Source organism: Eptatretus burgeri, chromosome 10 (genome assembly GCF_056783735.1).
Source record: "Eptatretus burgeri isolate ZD-2024b chromosome 10, Ebu_testis_v1, whole genome shotgun sequence".
In the NCBI taxonomy this organism is placed as follows: Eukaryota; Metazoa; Chordata; class Myxini; order Myxiniformes; family Myxinidae; genus Eptatretus; species Eptatretus burgeri.
In genome coordinates, this window is record NC_140970.1 from 97,754,193 (window position 1) to 97,766,860 (window position 12,668).

The 12,668-nt window shown below is 42.7% G+C and overlaps 1 protein-coding gene and 1 pseudogene across 1 annotated transcript in view; one reads left to right on the plus strand and one right to left on the minus strand.

The window, feature by feature from the left end:
* The window catches only part of LOC147019214 (ubiquitin carboxyl-terminal hydrolase 2-like), a 359,775-nt gene that overhangs the window by 323,388 nt on the left and 23,719 nt on the right, over positions 1–12,668 (plus strand). The window contains exons 2-3 of the mRNA XM_085899555.1: positions 4,304–4,450; positions 5,450–5,577. The gene's annotated coding sequence lies outside the window, so the exon portion shown is untranslated. The remainder of the gene's footprint in view (positions 1–4,303; positions 4,451–5,449; positions 5,578–12,668) is intronic.
* On the minus strand, positions 3,999–11,984 carry LOC147019220 (uncharacterized; annotated as a pseudogene).

Here is a 12,668-nt window from a genome sequence, read left to right on the forward strand (position 1 = left end):
CAAAGCCCTCTCTGGACTCACAACCATCACACTACCCCCCATCTCTCCTTTTAGCCTCTCCCAAGGCTGTTGTTAAGCTCTCTGTTCATGGATCTGCAAACTCCCCTTATTCTAACCCTGTTAGTTGTACATTCTTATTCCTATGCTCGGGAAAATAATTTTAAAAATGTGTTGTGTATCTAAGGCTCTACATTCTATCTTAAGCACAACTTATACTTTACATCCACATGACATCATTCCACACCTGTGCAGATGGGGAAAAGGATGATTTGGCCACGTGGACACTCCCTACCACTCTCAACAGAGTTCGTAGTCTTTAAACTGACCCCCCTACTCCTGGCCATCCACTCTCTCCCCATCAGCCTTTATTGGACTCTTCCGGCCTGGAGGGCCCGCAATGAATCGCACATGGCCACTCATCGCATGGTAAGTGTTTTTGCCCCATGTGGCCTGCTTCGGTTGAACTTATCATGTAGCCTGCTACGTGAAAGAGCTTCATGTACTTCACAGTCAGAACGTATATCTGTCAACATCAATGCAGCCTATTCTTAAAGGGAATCCCAAATGTAATTTTTTTCTTTCTGAAAACCATTGAGAATCATTAATGAAGGTCTAATTTGAAGGAAAAACATTGTTGATTATTTATTTTTATATTTTTTGCCAATCACATAGTGTTGAAAAAACTCCCTGGAGTGTGAATTTTCGATTTTGTCAGCGACGTCACATCTTGAAGCCAAATTGATCCGAGTGGCGGCTTCACATCGAGAAAGTGTATTTCAAGCTCAGATTCAGTTACTCATTCCACCGTCATTAGCAACTCTGAAGGTTCTCAGAATGTTGAAACTGATCAGTGGGATTTTAAAGAAACCAATGGAGACAAAATTGGTGATGGCAACTCTTTCGTTGGAATTATGGAGCCTTCTTGTTTGGAGCCTTGTGCGAGCGATTCGGAAGAAGAGGAGGAAATGTTCGTGAAGATGAAAACTCTGGTCGCATCTTCAACACAGATTGGTCCAGTTTGTTTTTCTGTTCAATTGTGGTTTAGAAGGTATTTTGTATTCATTGATAAATCGGTTACATTACTCGAGCAGAAATACCCATCATCGCCCGATAGTATGGACACCGCCCATGCACACTCGGACACCCCGGACAAAATGGGTGATGAATGCTTTGTCTCACCATGACAGACTGACCAGGTGTCATGTATGTTTCGGGATCGTCCCGTTTTGTGGGGGGTGGGGGGTGGGATAGTGGTGGGTTTTGTGGGGATGATGGATTGTATAGGGGGGAGTGGTGCTGGGGATGAGGGTTGAAGGGGGGGGGAATCCTGAATGTTTTAGAGTCTTTGGTCAAATCCTCTTGGCGGAGTATATAATACATACATACATATATGTATCATATAGTGCCGAGAGAAAGTGTACACCCCCTTTCAGCATTTTCACCTTTTGTTACTTTGAAGCCGAGAATTATATTACATTAAATCAGACTTTTTCTACCTTTATTTACACATCGTAACCGACAACTTTCAATTAAAAAACAAATTCCCAAGCACTCCACAAGTTTGGCCTGTACGGTAGGGTGGCAAGACAAGCCATTACTCAAAAAAGCCCACATTGAGTTCCCTTTGAGGTCCGCCAAAAACCACTCCGGACATTCTGAAGCTTCGTAACAAAAAGTTTTGTGGTTTTATAAAACCAAGATGGAACTGTTTGGCAAAGATGCAAAACGTTGTTTGTTGCAAACCCAACAGAGCATATCACCCAAACAACACCACATCCCTACTGTGAAGCATTCTGGTGACAGCATCATGTTATGGGGATGTTTCTCATCAGCAGGGACTCGGGCACTTGTCAGGATAGAAGGGAAAATGGACGGAGCAAAATACATAAAAAAAACCTGCTGCCCTCTGTAAGAAAGCTGAAATTGGGACAGAAGTTCACCTTTCAGCATGACAACGACGTGTAGCACACAGCCATAGATACACTGTAGTGGGTGAGGAACAAAAGGATAAATGTCCTTGAGTGGCCCAGTCAGAGCCCTGACATAAATCCAATCGAAAATCTGTCCCATGACTTGTAGATTGCTGTCTATCAACGCTCCCCATGCAACTTGACTGAGCTTGAACAGTTTTGTACAGAAGAATGGGAACATATTTCCCAATCAAGGTGTGCATAGTTGGTAGACACCGATCCAAACAGACTCACAGCTGTAATTGCTGTCAAAGGTGCTTCCACCAGGTATTAACTCAGGAGGGGTGGACACTTATCCAATCAAGTTATTCTCGGTTTGTATTTTTTTTTATTTTGTGAAATTTGTATAATATGTTTTTCACTTGGAAGTTGTGGGTTACGATGTGTAAATAAAGGTGGAAAAGTCTGATTTAATGTAATTTAATTCCAGGCTATAAGGCAACAAAAGGTGAAGAGTTTGAAGGGGGGGGGATGGGGGTGTACACTTTCTATAAGCACTGCACATACTTTCCCTCCACGATAAATAGATAGTGGTTCATTTCATTTGTAGAAATTTGTGCTGATAATAATTATTTTCAGGAACTCTTGTGATAATTGCCGGACAATGGCAACAGGTGTTTGATTCACCGCTCAGATTTCCCGTGTAGATGTGTTTGCAGCTCGGTAGAGATGGTGTTCCATTTTCAAGTGACGGTTCTTTCTTCCGCTTAATCATGGGGATGGCATTCTCTCTTAATCATGGTGGAACAGACCAAGATATAAGCATGTCTGTTGTTTCATAACAGCTCTTTGTAAAATGTTCTGAGCACAAAAGCAAACATTTTGTAGGCCCGATCCACACTCAGGTATTTCGGGTCTTTCGGCCATTGATGTAGCATGAAACTTTCTCGGTTTGTATTACTATACAAGCACCGAGGACGCATAGACTCGGCAAATTTGTGGAAAATCCTAAACGATTCACCATTCGAGTTGAATCGTTCCGTGATGTAACACCGAGACGGTATGGACATGGCGGTCGACTTCCTGATGCGACGTCACGGCTCGGCTGAAAAAGAACGTTTCGACTTTTAATCGCAAATTCACCGACTTTATAATTCGGAAATTGGAAAAAGACATCATATCTATTTTGTAAATTAACAAGGGATAGATTAGCATTGAGGTGGTGTGAGCATTTGGGTTCCCCTTTAAGAGATAAACAGAATACTATGAGACATAACTAACTTTACTCGTGTGTGTCGGCGCTTTATTTCCATCCAGGAGGTGCACGAAGTCCTCTCTGGATTCACAACCCTCAATATAATTACCTTTGCCTTCGAAGGTAGAGGAAGGTTATATTTTCCACCGCTGTTTGTCGATGAACACGATATCTCAAAAAGTTACGGATGGATTTGGTCGAAACCTGGTGGACAGGTTGGGTTTGTGACAACGAAGTGATTCAATTTTGGTGAACATCTGGATCCGCATCCGGAAACGAAAATTTCAAGGGATTCTTCACTATTGAGAAATTGGGCCAAAAACTATATATAGCACGATGTTTCAAAAAGTTGTGGGTGGGTTATGACAAAACTTAGTGTACGAGCTGGACAGGTGACGAGAACAAGCAATTTGGATTTTAGTTGAGGTGAGGATGCAGGTCCAGTCTATCATTGGGATACAAAACATAAACTATTCAGCCTGGCAGAGGTATGCGCTCCACTGAGTGCCGCTCTCCTTTATTTTTTGGATTATCTTCTTCAGCTTTGTGTTTCAGTTTCCTCTCATCAATTGTTGAAGTTGTCTAATTTTACTTTCTCAGTTGTTTCTCTGTATCTCATCTCTGTTTCCATGGTGGTGTTTAATTTCGATTTGTGGAGCCTGGTCTATTCTTCTTGCAGTGTTGTTTTCTGTTACTTTTTTTGTGAATGAGCAGTGCCACTGCAAAGCCCACAGTATCGATTTCTTTCAAGGGGGATGGTTTTGCACAATTTTACCAAATGATCAGCTGGTTCTCCAAACAAGCATTTTAGTCTGTTTATTGTTTTCCATTCATCAAGAGTTGTGGTCCTTTTTCTGAATGGTGTCAATGTCATCATCCTCATCTCCTCCATCCTGCCATTCTCCCTCTTCCTGCTCATCATCATCTACCATTCCCTTCCCCTCTGTCTGTATAGGTGTCACCCAGTCCATGCCATTGGGCCTGTTCCACTCTTCCCCCTCCTCAGAGTGGGCCCGTATCCCCTCCCTCCATCACAATTTGTCTCCACCACTGGAGTCCCAGTGCTACACAGCATTCTGAAATCTGGCTTTGCTGCATACCCCCTCACAATTCCACTTCCCCCCCCACCCCTCCCCAGGGTGGCCTGCATCCCCTCACTCCGTCACAATTCGTCTCCACCACCGGAGTCCCAATGCTACACCACGTTCTGAGATACGGCTTCACTGCATCGCCGCTTCGAGTGCCACTGCGGCCAAGTCCCCACCATCCTTCTCTCCATCCCCCGGTGAGTCCTTAGCCCCCATGGCCTTCACCTTTGTTGTTACTTGTTGTCTGGTCCTAACTGTTATCAACTCTATTCAGTTCTAAGGTATTTATGGATTGTCGATGCAACCCTTTCTAATTTATGAAGTGAAACCAACACCGTCCTGGTTCACAATTTTCTTCTCAATTGGTCCAAAAACCTTTTACCTGGGCCACACATCCCCCACTCTTCATGCGAAGAATATGATTCACAGTGAAGGATGGTTTCTTTCTCATCTGCACTCCAACGTTCTGTGTTTAAACTTCTTGTCTTGAGCTGTACTTTTGATTGATCTGACACAGGTAGCACCTTTCCAGTTTCTCACCTCCGTGCAGATCCCTATCTCACTGTGAAATGTTCTTCTATTCAATTAGAGGTGGTGTACTCATTGTTCTCTGCAACGCAAATAATTTACATCGAATCGCTCTGGGGTAAAGGTCAAGTTCACATGGTGGTCTTAAAAAAATGAAGGTGTTTTTTGTCATCGCTCAATTTTGAGAATGTGGAATCACTAAGACCACTTGGCCTTCCAAGATATTCCAACATCATCACAGTGTACCTGCACTGAAGTTGTACACCTGGTATTTGATTTATGGCCTTGACCTACATTTTTTGGATTGTAACCAAATTAATGAAAACACCTTTTTGATCAGAACTTCAATAATTTTCCTCTGATTTTAATAATGTTAAATTTCATGGGTAGATTGTAGATGGAAACACGTTTTCTTCATTTACACTTTATCCATAAATGTTGAAGGTCAAGGTAATGTGGTGGTCAGAAAAAATATGGCCATCACTGGATCAAAGGAAAGTTGTGCTGCAGATATCTCGTTTAAATTGATGATGTGAAGATCACAATACGTGAAGATCAGTGCTCCACACCCACCGGGACCGTCAATGTTATCCTGGCAATGGAGAACTTCTCTGAACCATGGTTTTTTCCACTTAATGTTTGCCTGAAACAGTTGTTGATATCCGCAGGTGACGGTCAAGATGTGTGTAATGATGATGAAGAACCTGCTGGGAAAGAAAACATGCAGATCCCAGGTGCTGGTGATGTATGTGGTGAGCCAGGTGACAAGGTGAAGATCATGGTGGACGTGCCAAAGGTAATTGATGATTATGTTATCGTGAAAATCATGATAACAGTTTGAATTTTAATGTTAACAGTTGTCTCCCTCCTCTAAAAGCTGGTGGTGTCTTGTTACGTCTGCAACTGGTGGATGCTCCCCTCCCCCCCAATAACTTTCCTCACTTCAAATGTCACCACAGCTATCTCTGCTTGTGAGAAGGCTGAATGCCTCATTTCTGTGTTTGCTTCCAAATTTTGCATCTCCAGCCCCTCACTCTCAGTACCCATCCTTCCCTGTCGTCCCCAACGACTTGTACTCTGTGCTTTTGCACCTAAGAAGGTGGAGAAGGTTGTTCAACCCTCAACTCTGGCCCTGCAATAGGACCAAATGGCATCAGGTCATCTATATATGACTAAAACTCTCATTCTTCCCACGCTTTCAAAGAAAAGTAGGAATATTTTGATTGTATTTTGAAAAAGACTTAAAAAATATTTTGAAAAATTTTTTTTTTTTGAAAAAAAGGTCACGTTAAAGGGCCACCAAGTCAAATTTCACGCCCATCCTCTTTGTCATCCACCCTGCACCGAAGTGGACGAATCTTTTGGATTCTACTTTGCTTGAAGGAAAGTGTACATGTATGGGCAGTTTATAAAACTAAAACAAATTATTTAACTTCAGTACAACATCATTAACCCTTTCCGCAAAAATACCGAAAAATATTGAAAAAAATGAATTTTTGTAATAAGTTTCCTGTGAAATTGAAGTTTGACACATATTTGTTTTCTCTGCCTTTTTGTTGTGGTAAAAGGCTTTACATGTTCCAATGAGTCCTGAAATACAGTCCATGTATCATTCTCTTGGTATTTTCACTTCTACTCCTTACTAATTGATATGGGAATATGCATTCTATAGAGATCGTGTGTTAACGAGTTACGATAATACGCAGGCCCATAACTAATTAATGTTGAAACATTATTACGACTGCCAAAAGTCTCAATGTTTATATTTTAATCTAGTCTTCGTTATCACTGAGAAGTTCTTCATGGTCACTATCTTGGCTGGACTGTTCTTCCTCAATGTCATCATCACACTTTTCCATCTCTTCCGTAGTCTTCTCAACTGGGTCTATCAAGGTAGGGGGAAGAACTGGGCCGCAAGACCACACTGGCTCCAAAACACCCTCATCATTTCTTTCCCAACCTTGTTCAGGATCATATGGCTTTGGAGACCAGAAGATTGGAATATCTGCTCGCTTGTAGATAGCAAGGCGATGGTTCACTCGACCAATGTGTGGGATAAGGTTGTCTCGGCAAGGTGGCAACCGGGAGAGGTCAATCTTAGATTTGGTTGTCAGTTGCTCATCTTCCCCAACCATCTTCCTCAACATGATTCCACGTACAGTGTCAATAGATTTCTGTCTGGAGTAGCCGTACATCAGACATGTGAATGCCTCAATATCATCAATCGTTTCTGGCTTTTCAGACCATGCATCCCCAAGTTTTTCTGAAAGGAGATGAGTACAATTATATGAATTGCCACACAAAAGTTAAAAGAAACTGTGATAGTCAGGGGATTTCATAGATAATGAAACAAATAGCTGAAAGCTTCATGATAAATTGGATGACGTTGTAACTTCTTGAGGGGTCCGATCTTGCCCTTTCCCTCGAAGGAACTAGTTACGTCTTCCCCGGTGAACACGTACAGGCCCAGGACCATCTTATAGTTGTCGGCACCCATGGATTCTGCCATTTGACTTATGTTGACAATCTGACGATGTTTACCAGTTCCGATGTCAAGAATGATGTTAAGACCTGTTGTGTTAGCATAAAACAGGAGGATGACAAATATATCGGTGTCTGGTGTCCTGACTGCAGCTGACTTGTAACCCAGTTTGGCTGCATACTTCAGGTACAGCACAAGCCTTGTGTCCGTTTCCTCCTGATTTGACGTCAACTCAAGAATTCCTTGTGCTGTAACCTGAAATGATATAATATGGAATTTATCATACATACTGATTTTAAGCAGTGGGGAAAGGGTTTACAATAAATTGGCATATGGAATTCAATTACTTACCTCACCATCAGATTATTGTAACTGGTATGCCTTGCCATCCACTACCACCAGTGCTGTTCCACATTGCTCCATGTGAGATGCCGCTGCATTGCTGCTTCACAACTTGAGTAGTTGTTCGCAGAGCTGTGTTTTATTGTGTTCATTTGCCAGGAATAGCTCGAAGTCACTTGGTTTTCTTGTTGCTGGCCCTTGTATCAGATAACGCTGAGAACATCCTCGGCGTAACCTCTCCTGAGCCTTGATAGAATCAGCATGGTAAGAATCAGTTGAGAAGAAAAAATCTTTCTTGGCCACAATCTGATCTAACACTTGCAGACATATTTTTTCCAAATGTAGGTGATATGTTTATCAGAGCATGAAAAAGTGCATTGCCATCTTGGATATGTGGGGCACCTTTCGGATAAGGAATATCCTCCTGACTGTCGTCTGTGAAGAAATGTAGAAGTGAAGCTTTCTTGGTCTTATTGAAGAAGCCATCAGCTGTACCAAGGCGACGAGGTACAGGGGTGAGTGAATATCTCATCAGCTCATCAAGGTCTACTGGCTCATCCAGGTTCTGTGATTTGACCAGCAGCATGAAGGCAAGGTCACTTTGCTCTCGATATTGGACAATCTGCAATATAGGAAATAAGAACCACATTATTTAACTCATTGAACAATGTCAAAATGAAAATACATTCGACAGACGAAAATGAGAACTGAACATTATTTCCTCTCTTTTTGTGTTTTTAAAATATTACCTACCTTTCCATGTGAGGCACTGAGCTTGACTGTTTTCTTCGAAGCGTCCATTGTTTTCAACTTGCACCTCTTGATATGTTCAAAGAATAGTTTCTCAGAAGAGCCGTTCACAAACCGTTCTTGGATGAATGCTTCCTTGGCCTCTTTGCCAGCTTTCGCAGCACGTAGTACATCAAATTCTACCTCAGAGGAAGCAGGAGCACCAGAGGCCAAGCTGTCGAGATGGTCTTTGTCGGCCAATGAGAAAGGATCGGTGAAGTTACGAATAGCAGCAATGGTACGTTGTACTGCATCTTCAGACTTCTTGATTTCTGCTCTCTCTAACTCACGGTGCTTTCCAGTCTTTGGTCAGTCAGGGTCATCAATGAGGCAACACATCTCCAGCATCTTCTCAAAGTACTGAGCTCGTGTTGAGGTTCTGCGGCACCGTCGTTGATAAGCTTCAAACTTAGAGAAGATACCAACGAATCCACCTGCAATATAATGGAAGCAGCGATATAAAAAGTGCATTGGACACCCACATTGAAACGAGACCATATGGAAGGTCATTTTTAGTATTTACAAAAACCCACCTGCAGACTTTATGAACCTCATAAAGGTCTCCTCCATCGTCTTGTCCACTGCACTGAGTGACCCTGGGATTAGAGAACGTGCTACTGCAATGCCACCTTTCTTGAGCAACTCTTCAGCCCCAGGATGAGACGTTTCGATGGTCGTAAGTAAGACATCCAACCATACTAGGTACCTGTAAAAAAAAACAAGATAAGATGTATGTGGGCCTCATAACACATTTTGGCAGAGTCGAAAAAATGAATGTGGGTTTTGTACTTGCAACTTGACATTGATATTGAAAGAAATGTTTTACCTGGAGGAGTTTGGCCCATCATATGCAAAGAAGAGGTCCATTGCATATGCACCATTGCATTTGTGGAAGAGGTCGAAGTTGTTTTTATTCACGGCGTACAACAACATCAGGATAAGTCGAGTATGATCAATCACACTGAACCAGAAAGTGGCCGTTTTCCCCAGGTGGCCAGCACGGACCTTGTCTTCGTAAGCCTGGTACTTGTCCAAAATGATGCAAGTAGATGGATCATGCAAGGCATGATCAAGAGACTCATGACTACAGTTCTGGGCAGCATTGAGCAGGGCCACAGGGTTGGTGACATCTACATTCTCCTCTTCACTGAAGCACTCTATCAACAACCGCTCAATTGCTTCACTAACACTCTTCAGACAGAATAGAGCTTTCGCATATGCCTTCCCTTTTAGCACACTCTTAAGACAGCCACTGGTTACAAGTCCAGCCTCAAGGAGGATTTCAGAGTAGCCTGAGCTCATGGATTTATGACCAGTCAACATGACTATATAGTTCATCACAGTGTGGAAAGGCCCCTGGGTTACCACATGGTTCTTGTATTCTTCTGGAAACTTCCAAATGAGGGGGAGTGCTTTCATGCAACTTCCAAGGTCAAAAGTGCTAAGAACATACTTCTGGCCAACCTCCAGCGTAGCATCTTCCGAACACTTCAACAACCCCCTGATTACGGAATATTCAGTGAACGGCTGATTGATAGGATTGAAATAGTCAATGGTCGACTTTCGAGATGGTTTTTTGCCAGTAGCTGAGATGAAGCCACCAAATCCAGGGACGAGTTGTGTTTCTTTACTCCCAGTGACCATTCGCATAAGTAACCACAAACGGTACTCTTGGATGCACTCTGAGTACAACTTATCGTTTTCGATGGGTGGACTGAACTTAGCCCCTGTTGGAAACTTGGGCCCAACTCGACCATAAATATGAAAAGGGGGCAATGTTGGTGGGGTTCCAACTTCAAAACAACGAGTCTTATTCCGCTGCTTGAGTGGGAGGGTTCTATCTTTGTCGGCAATGTCAGTGTTTGGTTTCACCTCCTGTATGATGATCTCTCCAGTGATGTTCACCACGTTTGAACCATGGACATTTGTGGTTATTTTGTTTAAGTTGTCCCACTCAACATGAAAAACTTCGTTGTCTTCACCAGTAGCAATCTGGGGAGTGAGAGAAGAGGAAACATCGCCGATGGCTTCCGCCAGTGCTGCCTCAACTTCCAAGCCAAAGTCATAGGACTCACAGTGACCCAATCTATGAAGTATATTGGTTAGCTGCTTGCTTCGATATAGGTGGCGTATGGTGCTGCAAAGGAGGATGTGTTTCGGTAACTTCCACTCTCCGTTCGTTACAGCACGGCAGATGTCCTGGAAAATAAACCAATGGAACTTATAGAGAAAATAATTTACATTTTCATGATAGAAAGCACTAAAACTGGATACAATTTGGAGGACTAGCGATATTGTCCCAAAGATGTTGAAAGCAAAGGTGGTTAAAACTCACCTGAGCTACTGAAAGCACCAGACATCGGCTCTTTTCAGACTTTTCCACATCTGCTTCACCCAGGATAAGAGTCGACAGGAACTTCACCAGGTCTGTTGGGAGGTATTCTTCTGATGCCCTGGCATCCAGCTCATCAGCTGTAGGAGGCCAAGGAAGTGGTGTTGACTCGATGAACATCCCCTGAACAACACTGCGCAAGTGCAAGGCAACATCCTCAAACTTGTCTTTGGAACCAAGCCTATATGCATCAGTAACTGCTTCCGCAACAGAGATGTTTGTGCTGTACACCAGGTTGTAGGTTATGCATCCCCTGTCCCCAGGAAACACTTTTGTGAAAGCAATGCACTCATTGATTTCGTGTCTTTGAAGTCGGGTCTTCAGCTTATCACTTCTGAAATCTGGATTTGGAAATCCACAGCGTTCAAGTTCTTGGACGTATAGGTGGCGGAGTGTTCCAAGTTGCACGACCTCCTTCTGCCCAATTACCCTCTCACGTATAAAATCCAGAACTACATTAAATGAGCTTTGATGAGCTCCAAGCTTTTCATCTTGCTTGTTTTCAATACTTCTGTTGGCTTGATCACGTAAATAATTCACATATCTCAGTTTGAATGAACCATGACAGGATTTATGGAAACGAGCCTCTCTTGCAAACAAATCTTCGCCTGCCACCTTGCGATGTGAACGATTGTCTCCTCTTTCTAGGGCCTGGGATTCAATACGAGTCCAAGCTGCTTCCTTTCCCTTGAAAGATGCAAACTGGACACAACGTTCAGTCCTTCCGGAAACTTTTGTCTCAAGCATTTCACAGAAAATACATTCTGGTGGAAAAATGTTCTTGGAAGAGGTGGATGGTTTATGGGGGGATCGAATTGTTGAGGGTTCATCGTCTGGTACGACACATTTCAAACGATCCTGATGTTTGGTAAAGGCTTGATAGCATCCCCGGTGATAGCCTGTCATTTCTGGGTCCACACCATCAAGAGTGTCTGGAATTAACCGACACACAGCTTCCATACGAGTGGGTGAATCATGAGACTGAAGGAGCCGTTTCTCACGAAGATTATGTAACATCTCAAGCTTGTCCTGGGGAGGACCCCTTATATTGTGTAGTGGTATAAATTCACCATGCTGTATGCCACTCACATCTAAAATACATACAGGAGGAGGCATCTGCAGTTCCTCTAAATTGCAACCATGATCAGTTCGGCGTTTCTTTGCCTTTGACATGATGAAGCCACCACCACCAGTTAACTACAACAAAGCGTGCACTACCACCACTGGAGCACTAATCCATAATTGGGGTTACCTGAAAAAAAAGGCAATTATCCACCACCAATAAACTACAGCTACAAGCAGGTATGCATGCCAGCAGATATTCAATACAACCACTAAAACATTCATCAAAATAACAGTTGTCTGCACGTCCTGTAACAAAAAAGACAACACTGTCAGTTGACGAAATTTAACACCACCACTAAAGTGTTAAGGGAGTTACAATGGCCTCACCTGTAACAAAAAAGAATGTTAATAACCATAGCCATAAACTATAAATAAACAGTGAAATTAATCATTCGTATGCGAAGGGCGCACTCACACAGTAAACTCAATACAGAACTGCATTTTCTCAATATTTTCGGTATTTTTGTGGAAAGGGTTAATGATGTTGTACTGAAGTTAAATAATTTGTTTTAGTTTTAAAAACTGCCCATACATGTACACTTTCCTTCAAGCAAAGTAGAATCCAAAAGATTCGTCCACTTAGGTGCAGGGTGGATGACAAAGAGGATGGGCGTGAAATTTGACTTGGTGGCCCTTTAACGTGACCTTTTGACCCCTCATGACGTCATCGATGTTTTTTAGCTCACAAGTTCAACATGGGTCACAGGTTAAAAACTTTGTGAACTTTTTGAAATCCTCAATTTCCATCTGATTGACT